Below are 14,458 nucleotides of genomic sequence, written 5' to 3'. Positions count from 1 at the left end.
TAGGAAATGGAATCCAACAATATAACAAAAGGATACTACATGGTGACCAAGTAGGGTTTATCTCCGGAATGCAAAGCTGTTTAACATTTGGGACTTCCTTGGTGGTCCGCTGGCTAGGATTCCACACTTTCAATGCAGGGGACTGCAGGTTTGATCCCTACTTAAGAACTAAGATCTCACATGCTCTGCGGCACAACAAAAAATTGAAAAAAAAATTTTTTAAGTTGTTTAACATTTAAAGATCAATCAAGGTAATTCACCATATTAATAAAGGAGGAAAACTATATGATAATTTGAATAGATGCAGAAAAAAATTCAGCACCCACTCATCATGTAAACTCTTAGCAAACTAGAAATAAAAGGGAACTTAACTTGATAAAGGACATCTGTTAAAAACCTGAAGCTAACTTTGTATTTAATAGTGAAAGTCTGAATATTTTTGCTCAGACTGAAAAGGCAAGGTTGCTCACTGTCATCCCTTCTATTCAATATTGTAGAGGCGGTCTTAGCCAATTAAATAAGGCAAAATTTTAAAGTTAAAAGAAATAAAAGCAGAAAGATTGGAAAAAAGTAAAACTCTGTATTTGCTGATGACATGACTATACAAAAGCTTGAATGTGAAAGTGTTAGTTGCTCAGTTGTGTCCGACTGTGGCCCACCAGGCTCCTCTGTCCATGGAATTTTCCAGGTAGGAATACTGAAGTGGGTTGCCATGCCATTCTCTAGGGGATCTTCCCAACCCAGGAACTGAACCCAGGTCCCCAGTATTGCAGGCAGATGCTTTACCGTATGAGCCACCAGGGAAGCCCATACAAAAGCCTAAAGAATCACAAAATAAATGCTAGAAGTAATAAGTAAATTTAACAAGGTCACAGAATACAATGTTAATTTTAAAAAAATCAAGCAGTGTCACAAACAATTGGAGAATTAAATTTTAAAACTGATTCTATCTATAGTATCAAACATTATGGAATAATTCTAACATACACCATATTACATTATACATAATATAATAAATCTAACAAAAGACTTTTAATATCTCTACACTAAAAATACAAAACACTGTTGTGAGTAGTTACAGAAGATCTAAATAAATGCAAAGATAAATCATTTCATAGATTAGAACATTCAGTTTTATCAAGATGTCAGTTCTCCCAAAATTAATCTATAGATTCAATGCAATTTTTTTGTATAAATATCAACAAGCTAAGTCTAGAATTACATGAAAATCAAGGGGCACAAAGCAGCTAAAACAACTTTGAAAAAAATAACAAAGTCAAGAACTTAAACTACCTAACTTCATGAAATTATCATGACAGTGATAATTATGCTAAAATTATCAAGACTGGAATAATGATTGACAAAAAGATCAATTGAACTGAATATAGCCCAGAAATTGACCTCCAATTATATGGTTCTTTAATTTTTTTTTATAACGGCACCAAAGGAATCTGAAAAGAATAGTCTTTTCAACAAATGTTGCTGCAGTAATTAGATATCTATATTAATGGGAATCAGACTCCACCTCACACCATATAAAAAAATTAAACGTAAAAGCTAACTTGGCCCTAAAGCTTTAAAAACCATGTATCTGACAAAGGACTGATACCCAGAATATATGAAGAATGCCTAAAACTTAATAATAAAAAGCTAAAATATTCAATTAAAAAACAAAACATTTTTAAATGGGCAAAATATTTAAATAGGCATTTCATAAAAGAACATGTAATAATGGCTAAAACATACATGAAAAAGTACTTGACATCATTAGTCATTGCTGCTGCTGCTGCTGCTAAGTCACTTCAGTCGTGTCCGACTCTGTGCAACCCCACAGACGGCAGCCCACCAGGCTCCCCCGTCCCTGGGATTCTCCAGGCAAGAACACCAGAGTGGGTTGCCATTTCCTTCTCCAATGCATGTAAGTGAAAAGTGAAAGTGAAAGTGAAGTCGTGTCCGACTCTTCATGACCCCAAGGACTGCAGCCGACCAGGCTCCTCCGTCCATGGGATTTTCCAGGCAAGAGTACTGGAGTGGGGTGCCATCTCTTTCTCTGAACACTGACCCTACAATCCAGCAATTCCTCGTAGGTATTATCTAAGAGATAAATTGGTATTTTCATTCCAATCACAAAGAAAGGCAATGCCAAAGAATGCTCAAACTACCGCACAATTGCACTCATCTCACACGCTAGTAAAGTAATGCTCAAAATTCTCCAAGCCAGGCTTCAGCAATATGTGAACCGTGAACTTCCTGATGTTCAAGCTGGTTTTAGAAAAGGCAGAGGAACCAGAGATCAAATTGCCAAAATCTGCTGGATCATAGAAAAAGCAAGAGAGTTCCAGAAAAACATCTATTTCTGCTTTATTGACTATGCCAAAGCCTTTGACTGTGTGGATCACAATAAACTGTGGAAAATTCTGAAAGAAATGGGAATACCAGACCACCTGATCTGCCTCTTGAGAAATTTGTATGCAGGTCAGGAAGCAACAGTTAGAACTGGACATGAAACAACAGACTGGTTCCAAATAGGAAAAGGAGTTCGTCAAGGCTGTATATTGTCACCCTGTTGATTTAACTTATATGCAGAGTACATCATGAGAAACGCTGGACTGGAAGAAACACAAACTGGAATCAAGATTGCCGGGAGAAATATCAATAACCTCAGATATGCAGATGACACCACCCTTATGGCAGAAAGTGAAGAGGAACTAAAGATCCTCTTGATGAAAGTGAAAGAGGAGAGTGAAAAAGTTGGCTTTAAAGCTCAACATTCAGAAAACGAAGATCATGGCATCCGGTCCCACCACTTCATGGGAAATAGATGGGGAAACAGTGGAAACAGTGACAAACTTTATTTTTCTGGGCTCCAAAATCACTGCAGATGGTGACTGCAGCCATGAAATTAAAAGACGCTTACTCCTTGGAAGGAAAGTTAGGACCAGCCTAGATAGCATATTCAAAAGCAGAGACATTACTTTGCCAACAAAGGTTCGTCTAGTCATGGCTATGGTTTTTCCTGTGGTCATGTGTGGATGTGAGAGTTGGACTGTGAAGAAGGCTGAGCGCCAAAGAATTGATGCTTTTGAACTGTGGTATTGGGAGAAGACTCTTGAGAGTCCCTTGGACTGCAAGGAGATCCAACCAGTCCATTCTGAAGATCAGCCCTGGGATTTCTTTGGAAGGAATGATGCTAAAGCTGAAACTCCAGTACTTTGGCCACCTCATGCGAAGAGTTGACTCATTGGAAAAGACTCTGATGCTGGGAGGGATTGGGGGCAGGAGGAGAAGGGGATGACAGAGGATGAGATGGCTGGATGGCATCACTGACTCAATGGACGTGAGTCTGAGTGAACTCGGGAGTTGGTGATGGACAGGGAGGCCTGGCATGCTGCGATTCATGGGGTCGCAAAGAGTCGGACACGACTGAGCCACTGATCTGATCTGATTATCTAAGAGAAATGAAAATATATACCCACAAAAAGACTTGTACACAAATGTTCATGGCAATTTTCTTTTAAATAGTCAAAACTGGAAATAGCCCAGGTGTCTATCAATAAGAGAATGGATAAACAAACTATGATATAGTCAGATAATGGAATAAAACTCATCAACAGAAGGACTGAGCTATCAATACACACTAAAACATGCATGAATCTCAAAAACATTATACTGAGTGAATGAAGCCATCTGCAAAAGGATTCATATTGTATGCTTCCATTCAAATAAAGTTCTCAGTTCAGTTCGGTCACTCCGTCGTGTCTGACTCTTTGTGACCCCATGAACCACAGCACGCCAGGCCTCCCGGTCTATCACCAACTCCCAGAGTCCACCCAAACCCATGTCCATTGAGTTGGTGATGCCATCCAACCATCTCATCCTTTGTCACCCCCTTCTCCTCCTTCCCTCAATCTTTCCCCGCATCAGGGTCTTTTCCAATGAGTCAGCTCTTCACATCAGGTGGCCAAAGTATTGGAGTTTCAGCTTCAACATCAGTCATTCCAATGAACACTCAGGACTGATCTCCTTTAGGATGGACTAGTTGGATCTCCTTGCAGTCCAAGGGACTCTCAAGAGTCTTCTCCAACACCACAGTTTAAAAGCATCAATTCTTCTGTGCTCAGCTTTCTTTATAGTTCAACTCTCACATCCATACATGACTACTGGAAAAACCATAGCTTCAACTAGACAGACCTTTGTTGACAAAGTAATGTCTCTGCTTTTTAATATGCTGTCTAGGTTGGTCAAAACTTTCCTTCCAAGGAGTAAGTGTCTTTTAATTTCATGGCTGCAATCACCATCTGTCGTAATTTTGGAGCCCCTCATAATAAAGTCAGCCACTGTTTCTACTGTTTCCCCATCTATTTGCCATGAAGTGACGGGACCGGATGCCATGATCTTAGTTTTCTGAATGTTGACCTTTAAGTCAACTTTTTCACTCTCCTCTTTCACTTTCATCAAGAGGCTCTTTAGTTCTTCTTCACTTTCTGCCATAAGGGTGGTGTCATCTGCATATCTGAAGTTATTGATATTTCTCCTGGCAATCTTGATTCCAGCTTGTGCTTCCTCAGCCCAGCGTTTCTCATGATGTACTCTGCAGATAAGTTAAATAAGCAGGGTGACAATATACAGCCTTGACGTACTCCTTTTCCTATTTGGAACCAGTCTGTTGTTCCAGGTCCTGTTCTAACTCTTGTTTCCTGACCTGCATACAGGTTTCTCAAGAAGCAGATCAGATGGTCTGGTATTCCCATGTCTTTCAGAATTTTCCACAGTTTATTGTGATTCACACACTCAAAGGCTTTGGCATAGTCAATAAAGCAGAAATAGATGTTTTCCTGGAACTCTCTTGCTTTTTTGATGATTGAACATATGTTGGCAATTTGATCTCTGGTTCCTCTGCCTTTTCTAAAACCAGCTTAAAGTCCTAGAACAGGCAAATCTCATCTATAATGGAAAATAATTAGGATAGTGGTTTCCTGGTAGGGAAGAGGGTGTGAAGGGGCAATCAGTGTATGTGTGGGAAAGGGCAACATTCTATGTCTTGATGGGGGTTTGTATTCATCAAAATTTAGTGGATATATGCTTAAGATTTGTCTGTTTCATTATATGTGAATTTTATACCAAGAGACAAACTTTAGAGAAACACTGAACTCTAATTGGCAATATGAATGCTGAAGTATACACAGGGAGTATACAGATATCTTCAGTTTACTTTGAAATTTGTCCAAAATTAAGATCAGTTGATATAGGTGATAAAACGAGTATAGGAAAATATAAATGGTAGGATCTAGATATATAAATATTCACTATAAAATTCTTTCAATTTTGTGGTATGTTTGAAATTTTCCACAATAAAACAATTTTTAAAATTAAAACTATATAGCAATGTTGATATCCTTTCAAGATAATTAAAAGGTTTTTTCCCCAAAAGTACAATACATGCACATTGATCTGGAGCTCTGTGTAAAATAATTAGTAGTGGGGTGATTTATCAGGCACTCATTAATTCATTCAAACATTTAATAGTTATTCATTGAGCATCTATTACATGACAGGCCCCTGAAAGAAAGCAAAAATGCATAACAGTCCACTCAATAAGTAATTATCTATTTTCACCCAAGTAACCCACTTGGAAAGCAATACTTAGGGGAAATGAGGCATGACAAGCAAGCCTGTCATTCACAGCTATTTTTTCAACGTAACAGTTTGCCCATTAAAGAAGTCATTTTCAATATGAAAAAGCAACACTGTTAGATAGGAAATAATTGCACAAATACTAGAGTCAATTTTAAATTGTTTCTTAAACATACTTTCAACCTTGGAAGCAGAAAAATTGAGACTTAAGGAAAGAGAAGGCCTCACTAACATAACATGTGCTTTTTCAAACGTTGGTATTAAGCTGACAGATGGAGAGAGCTCTAAATGTCATTTCCTCACAAGAAGCTATTATGCACAGTGCTTGAACAGGGCTGGAGGACCTAGCAACAGATTCAGGGGAAAGGTTTCCAAGGCAAGAGGCTTAGCTCTGAAACAAGCTTAAATTGGCATGCCTAGAGGTCTTGACCAGGAAAACGAATGGCCAGCCAGTGTATCAGCCTAATAACAGGTCTTATTTCCCTAGATGACACTGGATTTATTAGATGCATACTCTTAAAAATACATGATTTCCAGTGTAATACAAGTTACATAGCACAAACACTGATGAATGCTTTTGTATGCAAGTATATTTTGGTCTATGAATCCACTGCTTCTCTCAGACACCAAAGCACAAGTTTGAGGTTGAGAATCGGAAATAATCCCAGTTATATACTGTTCTAATTCACATTTCAGCACTAAATGTAGACTCTGAGTAATTTAGACATTAGAAAGCATGGCTGAAGGGTGAGACAGAGGCTGAGAATTTGCAAACCAGATAATTTAAAAGCCTTGCTTGACATTCTCAAGCAGCACTGGGTGCTTTGAAATGTACTTAGGCTACAGGACTCAGTTTTCCCTTCTTTTTTCTAGGGATTATCCTACTCCCTATTTTGTCCAAATTAGCCATCAGAGTTTCTATTATTTGAAAGCCTGCCTAAACCATCTCCTCTTCCTTCAAGGGCCCGGGGAAGGAGTGTCTTGAATTTTGTCTTCTTTGTCTTTCCTTTAATCTTCTTTCTTTTCACTAAGAATCAGGGTAGCATTCAAAGAAAAAAAAAAGTCACAAAAAAGGCTATTTTATAGCTAGAAATGGAACTGGAGAGAGACGCATGTGGGCATCATTGGCTTCAGAGGTAAAGCAGGGGTGGGGCAAGCAACATTTATGGATTCTCTAAATTCAAATTTAGAGTACTTTCATCACATAGATAGAGAAGCCCTCTTCCTCCTCTCTCTGCTGCTTCTGCGAAACACTGCCCAGTATGTACAGTATGAGACCAGAAATCAGCTTCTCTCTTTCTCTCAATTTACCAAAAGGCCCTCCATATGACAAAGAGAATGATAATTAAAGTACACTATAGACAGCTCTTGTGCTCTGATGAAACACAACCCACATACAAATACAGACGTTTTTCCTATGTTTGTCCCAAGGGCTTCATCACATCACTGACTCTAGCATGCGAGCAGAGACTATAAATAAGGAGATGTTTGTTGTTCCATGACACAAAAGCAAAAATCAGGCACAGAACTTAAAACTTCCATCTACTTTAATCTGGTTCTTAAATCTCTATCTGGCCTGCTGCTGCTGCTGCTGCTAAGTCGCTTCAGTCGTGTCCGACTCTGTGCGACCCCATAGACGGCAGCCCACCAGGCGCCCCCATCCCTGGGATTCTCCAGGCAAGAACACTGTAGTGGGTTGCCATTTCCTCCTCCAGTGCAAGAAGGTGAAAAGAGAAAGTGAAGTCGTTCAGTCGTGTCCGACCCTCAGCGACCCCATAGTATCTCACAAAGTCTTGAGACTTGGTGTCAAGACAATAGGACGGAGAACAAAGTTAGAGGACAAATGCCTTCATCTCTACCCTACAAGTCACATCCTAAAACTGACCCAGGCAACAAGCCCTGATTCTATCCACTGTTCTTATTTGTCCAGATGGCTGTCTTGAAATTCCTTTAACAGAAAAGTCTCTCCTATTCAGTCTTGCCTCAGAGCATTTGTGGACTAAATTCACTAGCCTTCCCCTTGATCTTAATTCAGCTATTAAGACAATCCAAACCTCTTTATATTTCTATTAGTTTTTGCTTACTCCATTGTCTGTTTTCCCAATTTTTATTTATAATCTCATTTGTATTCTTTTTGTAGCACCTCAAAAAGCCACACCAAAAATTTGCTTTAGAAATCTGTTTTTCTCAGCCATTGCTCAGGAAAAAAACACAATCAAATTCTTCCCTCACGACTGGTTGAAAAGTCAAAAGATAACATCTGTTATTTATTTTTATAAACAATACTTTCACCTCATAATTCAGTCAGTTCAGTTCAGTTCAGTCACTCAGTCATGTCCAACTCTTTGTGACCCCATGGACTACAGCATGCCAGGCTTCCCTGTCCATCACCAACTCCTGGAGCTTGCTCAAATTCATGTCCATCAAGTCAGTGAAGCCATCCAACTATCTCATCCTCTGTCATCCCCTTCTCCTCCCGCCTTCAATCTTTTCCAGCATCAGAGTCTTTTCAAATGAGTCAGTTCTTCGCATCACGTGGCCAAAGTATTAGAGCTTCAGCTTCAGCATCAGTCCTTCCAATGAATAATCAGGACTGATCGCCTTTAGGATGGACTGGTTGGATCTCCTTGCAGTCCGAGGGACTCTCAAGAGTGTTCTCCAACACCACAGTTCAAAAGGATCAATTCTTCAGCTCTTAGCTTTCTTTATAGTCCAACTCTCACTTCCATAAATGACTACTGGAAAAATCATAGCTTTGACTAGACAGACCTTTGTCAGCAAAGTAATAAAGATTTGGGGGATTTTAAGTGACCAAAACCCAGTTCAAATTTACTTAAGCACAAGAAGGGGGAACTCAGGGGCTTATTTTATTGACAAGTCTCAGTAATCTGGCAGGAGTCCAGAAAAAGAGCCTCATTCCATTTTCTGAGATCAAATCCTATATGCTTGGTCTTACTATTAGGAAGAAATACATATTTTCAACAGCCAGCCAAAGTCCCAAGGAAGGTAATGGCGATAGGCAGGCACAGGTTGTCCATGATCTCTATATACTGGACAATAGCCCATCACTCTGGATTTCCTCACTGGGTCCCAGCAAAGCAGTTAAGTTTTGGGTCAGAAGAACCCTGCTGCCAAAAGGACAGCAAATTCAAAGACATCAGTTCTGATTTCCTGTGGAACACGCTTTACTCCCACCAGCTTGCTTTTAGGAGGTACAAGAAGATCCTGCCACTTTGGCAACTGGAGTCTAGGAATGAACTCATTTTGCACACCGGTGAGACCTGGGGGACACTTGAAACACAAAATGTACAAAGACTGTAACCTTCTGAAAACAATGCCTTCTCCTTTGTTCTCTAACCTGGAGAAGAAATTAGCCATGAAGATTTCAGACAAAATAAAAATGGTCATGTGCAAGCCTCCAGGAACTTGCAGTTCTTCCAGGTTAAGAGAAAGGAACTCACACAAGATTATTTAGAGTGAGGTTTGATGATGGTGGCAGCTATTAATTTAATTCAAATGCTTTAAAGATTATATTAAATATACTCCAGCAACTTTCATACTTTCAGTTCTGAAATTCTAATTCCAGATTTTGTGATTTTCATTTAAACATAGAGCAACAGTGAGTTTAAAATAATTATTCCTGAAAGTGATGTCACTCAGTCATGTCCGACTCTTTGTGACCCCATGGACTGTAGCCTACCAGGCTCCTCCGTCCATGGGATTTTCCAGGCAAGAATACTGGAGTGGGTTGCCATTTCCTTCTCCAGGAGATCTTCCCGACCCAAGGATTGAACCCAGGTCTCTCGCATTGCAGGCAGATGCTTTACCATCTGAGTCACCAGGGAAGTCCATTATCCCTGAAGTTTTATTAAAAATAATGCAGCTATAAGTAAAGAACATTACTTTCAAGACCTCAATTTGAAATGAAATGCAGAATTTCTAGATTCTAATGCATCATAAGCCACCAATTTCATAAAATTGCATCCACTTATCAAAGCTTATATCACCCCATGGAAGCAGTCCTTTGAAAAGAGATAAGGTATTTGATTCTCTAATGTCTCCATTTAGCCAATTATAGGCAGGTTTTCATATATCGTTCCCTTAAAAATATTATAAAAGCACTTTCTATCATGGTTCTAGCATGGTTGAAAAATGTTAAAGGCATTAATTTCATTGAACTACAGGAAAATTTTAGATCAGAAAATGACAAGAAGATGTTTTTAAAATGAAACATTTTCTTTGTGCTTAATGTGGCCTCAATTGCATTGAAACAGCTAAAATTTTGACAAAAGAGATAATCTCTGTCTTTAGGAAAAGTTTCACATAAAATGAAGATAATTATTGTAGGGATGGAAAATAGTTTTCACTCCAAGTGAGATGTACATATTACTTATCAAGCTATATACAGAAATATGCTTGCCAGGCAATGACCATTAAATCCTCAATATTTTTATACAGTAAGAGTGGACAAACCTCTAAATTTCACCAGTTTTCATAACTTTCAAGAGTTTCAGGCCTAACAAATTTAGAAAAGGTAGGAATTAAGGAAAAGTAAAAATGCTGATTTAAATAAGAAATGTCATTATGGAAGATAAGGAAAATGAAAATAGTAATAAAATTCTTTTACTTCCTAAAAATATTGCTTCCATCCTTTCTAAACACTAGATTGATATCTGTATCTGAGAATGTGGTCACCAGTCTCCAATATGACCCCCTAGTATCCCTATTTGGAGAAGGCAGTGGCACCCCACTCCAGTACTCTTGCCTGGAAAATCCCATGGACGGAGGAGCCTGGTAGGCTGCAGTCCATGGGGTCGCGAAGAGTTGGACACAACTGAGCGACTTCACTTTCACTTTTCACTTTCATGCATTGGAGAAGGAAATGGCAACCCACTCCAGTGTCCTTGCCTGGAGAATGCCAGGGATGGGGGAGCCTGGTGGGCTGCCGTCTGTGGGGTCGCACAGAGTCGGACACGACTGAAGCGACTTAGCAGCAGCAGTATCCCTATTCCCAGGTTTATGCCCATGTACATAGTCCCCTACCACAATGAACAAATAAGGCAGACTGTGTAATCAACAAGATATTACAGAAGGGATGGCGTATGACCTTGAAAGTCTGGGTCATAAAGACATTGAAGATTTTGTCCTACTTTCTCTTGGACCACTCACTCTGGGGTAAGCCAGTTTCCATGCCATCATGACACTCAAGCAGCAACTGGAGAGGCCTATATGACAAGAAACTGAGAACTGCCAATATAGTCAGATGAGTGGGCCACCTTGGAAGTGAATCTTCCAGCCACTGTGAAACTCTCAAATGACTGCAGTCCTAGCTAACATCTTTTTATTTATTTATTTTTGTCTGTGCTGGGTCTTCATTGCTGTGTGCAGGCTTTCTCTACTTGCGGAGAGGAGGGGCTACTCTCTAGATGCACTGCACAGGCTTCTCACTGTAGAGGTTTCTCTTGCTGCAGAGCATGGCCTCTAGGCACACGGGCTTCAGTAGTTGCGGCACAGGGGCTCGTTAGTTGTGGCTCATGGGCTCTAGAGTGCAGGCTCAGTTGTTGTGGCACGGGAGCTTGCTCTGTGGCATGTGGAATCTCCCTAGACAAGGGATTGAACCTATGTCCCTTGTATTGGCAGGTGGATTCTTATCCACTGTGCTACAAGGGAAGTCTCCTACCTGACATCTTGACTGAAACCTTATGAGAGGTCCTGAGTCAGAACTACACAGTTAAGATGTGTATCTCATAGTAACCATGAGATAATAAATATTTGTTGTTTTAAGCCACTAGGTTTTAGAGTAATTTATTATGCATAATAGAAAACTAATACAGAGAACTTCAATATAATTTAGGTCTATAAATATTATAGAAGTCTTTTGCTAAAATCAATTGATAAATTGTTAACTTGATGGATGATACTCTTTCTGTCCAAGGATCTTTGATGATTGTCACATAGGGCTATGACTTGTGATAGTTTATCTAATAATAATCACAAACTCAAAGAACAATAAGACTATTTGATAATTCTTTACAGAACATTCAAATTATTTTATTACTACAAATAACATTAAAGGGACATTTCCAGACAGGCTAAGAATTCCTAATTCTAGAAGATAATACTGAAAATGTTTATTTTCTGTTTGTGCAAGAAATATCATTTTCTGAGAATTGTCTGGAAAAGACTTCATTACTTGGTGGTGGTGGCAGGAGCACTGTCACTAAAGATTTAATATTTGGAAATGCCAAAATTGTTTTCATTTTCTCTAATTTTCATGAATTCAATCAGAAGAGACTAAGAAAAACAGTTAAATCCTAGCATAGACTTCAAAGCCCTAAGATAATCATGGCACTGTAGCAAGTAAGAAAGATAAATATAAAACATACTCTCAATGAATAGGTGAAGCAGAGGGGATTTTTTTAAGGAAGTGAAATTATTCTATGTGATACTGTAATGGTGGATACTTGTCACTATACATTCATTAAAATCCATAGAATATACAACATCAAGAGTGACACCTAATGCGAACCATGGTCTTCGGTGATAATGATGTGTTAATGTTGGTTCACTGATTTAAAAAAATGTACCACTCTGGAGGTGGATGTTGATGGTAGGAGAGGCTGTGGGAATGGAGGGGTTAAATGGGAACTTCTCTGTACTTGATGTTCGATTTCATCTGAAGCTACAACTGAACCTACAAGTGCTCTAAAAATGAAGTCTATTAATAAGAGGAGAAAAACAGTTTCTGCCATCTAGGAATTTTTATCACTTGTTTAACAAATAGTTCCCTGGGTTTCCTTTTTCTATTCTTTTACATTCCATCTTTCCATGTCTTTATGCTTTATATGTCTTATAAATGGCACATAGTTTGGATTTGGGGTTTTATTTAATCTAGGAAGCTCTACACTTAATGAGGAATGTTGAACCATTTATACTTATGATTACTACAGATACATGTGGATTTCTTTTCATTATTTTGAGTGTTCTAGCTACTTCAATTTTTCTTTGCTTTTTTTCCCTTTCGCTTCTTTTTTCCCCTCTTTTTCTATTTTCCATTTACTTGGAAAATATACATCTTATTTCAATTATTTTAGTAGAAAGATTTAATATACCTACCTGACTTTAATATTTTGAGTGTAATCACACGATTAGACTCCTCCTGACAATGCAAAGTACTCAGAATTCTGTAACTCAAGATATATATCCCTAGTGCTCCATGAAAGGTCATATACTATTTAATTCTATTTTATTTATACTTTATACCACTTTATGCCCCCCTCCACTGTCATAATTGCTCTTATTATTATGGGGTTATTTTCAGACAGTCATTGGATCTTTAAAATTACCAACCTGTTTGCCAATTTCTTTGCTCAACGTGACTTCCTAGATATCGATTCTTCTTTCTAGGTTTGATTTCTTTCTTATAGAAGTGCATCTTTTAATTTTTTTAATTTTAAATTTATTTATTTTTTAATGGAAGGATAATAATTTTATAGTATTGTGTTGGCTTCTGCCAAACATCAGCATGAATCACATATAGCATCTTTTAATATTAAGGGTTTGCGAATGGTCAAGTCTTTCAGATTTTGTTGGGAAAAAATCTTTATTTCACTTTAGTCTCAATAGATAGTAGCATGGTTTTTTAAATTTTCCTGCTAGTCATTTGATTGTTCTTCCTTTGTCTACAGTATCTGACTCTTAATTCTCCCCATCCTTTAAATTTTCTCCTTCCAAATTTCACCTTAGCATATGTTGAGCATTCTTACTCTCCTTCACTTTCCTTTAACCTGTATTTCACAATTTCTCTTCTTTTTATGTATATAAGCTAAATTCTGGTGAAATATTTAAATCTATGTTCTAATTCCCTATTTCTTTAATTATGTCTTATCATAATGACTCAACTTGGCTCAGCTATGACTAGCATTTATACAGTGAAATTATTGAGCTAACTAGAATTATAATGAAATTATAGTGGGAAAATGAGTGTTTATGAAATGTTAAATGTTCATTTGTGTGGTGGGGGTGAATAGATCTGAAAGAGCTAAGTCTTGACTTAGGATACTGAAAAAATAATTAGATAATTCCTACAAGTTAAAAAAGAATAGACATCAAAAAAATTAAGAAGATGAAAAGTTACCTTTAAAGAAGGAAAAGGAGTAAAATAGAGGCTGGGGACTGACATTTAGTCATAATAAGTCTTGGGAATAGCAAGGAGAGATAAGAAAGATAAGAGAGATAAGAAAGCCTTCCTCAGTGATCAATGCAAAGAAACAGAGGAAGACTAGAGATATCTTCAAGAAAATTAGAGATACCAAGGGAACATTTCATGCAAAGATGGGCTCAATAAAGGACAGAAATGGTATGGACCTAACAGAAGCAGGAGATATTAAGAAGAGGTGGCAACAATACATAGAAGAGCTATACAAAAAAGATCTTCATGACCCAGATAACCACAATGGTGTGATCACTCACCTAGAGCCAGACATCCTAGACTCTGAAGTCAGGTGGACCTTAGGAAGTATCACTATGAACAAAGCTAGTGGAAGTGATGGAATTCCAGTTGAGTTATTTCAAATCCTAAAAGATGATGCTGTGAAAGTGCTGCTGCACTCAATATGCCAGCAAATTTGGAAAACTCAGCAGTGGCCACAGGACTGGAAATGGTCAATTTTCATTTCAATCCCAAAGAAAGGCAGTGCCAAAGAATGCTCAAACTACCTCACAATTGCACTCATCTTACACGCTTGAGAAGTAATGCTCAAAATTCTCCAAGCCAGGCTTCAGCAATACGTGAACCGTGAACTTCCAGATGTTCAAGATGGAC

This window comes from Bos indicus x Bos taurus, chromosome X (assembly GCF_003369695.1).
Source record: "Bos indicus x Bos taurus breed Angus x Brahman F1 hybrid chromosome X, Bos_hybrid_MaternalHap_v2.0, whole genome shotgun sequence".
NCBI classification, from domain to species: domain Eukaryota; kingdom Metazoa; phylum Chordata; class Mammalia; order Artiodactyla; family Bovidae; genus Bos; species Bos indicus x Bos taurus.
The sequence above is the reverse complement of the archived record's forward strand: the minus strand, read 5'-3'. Positions refer to the sequence as shown.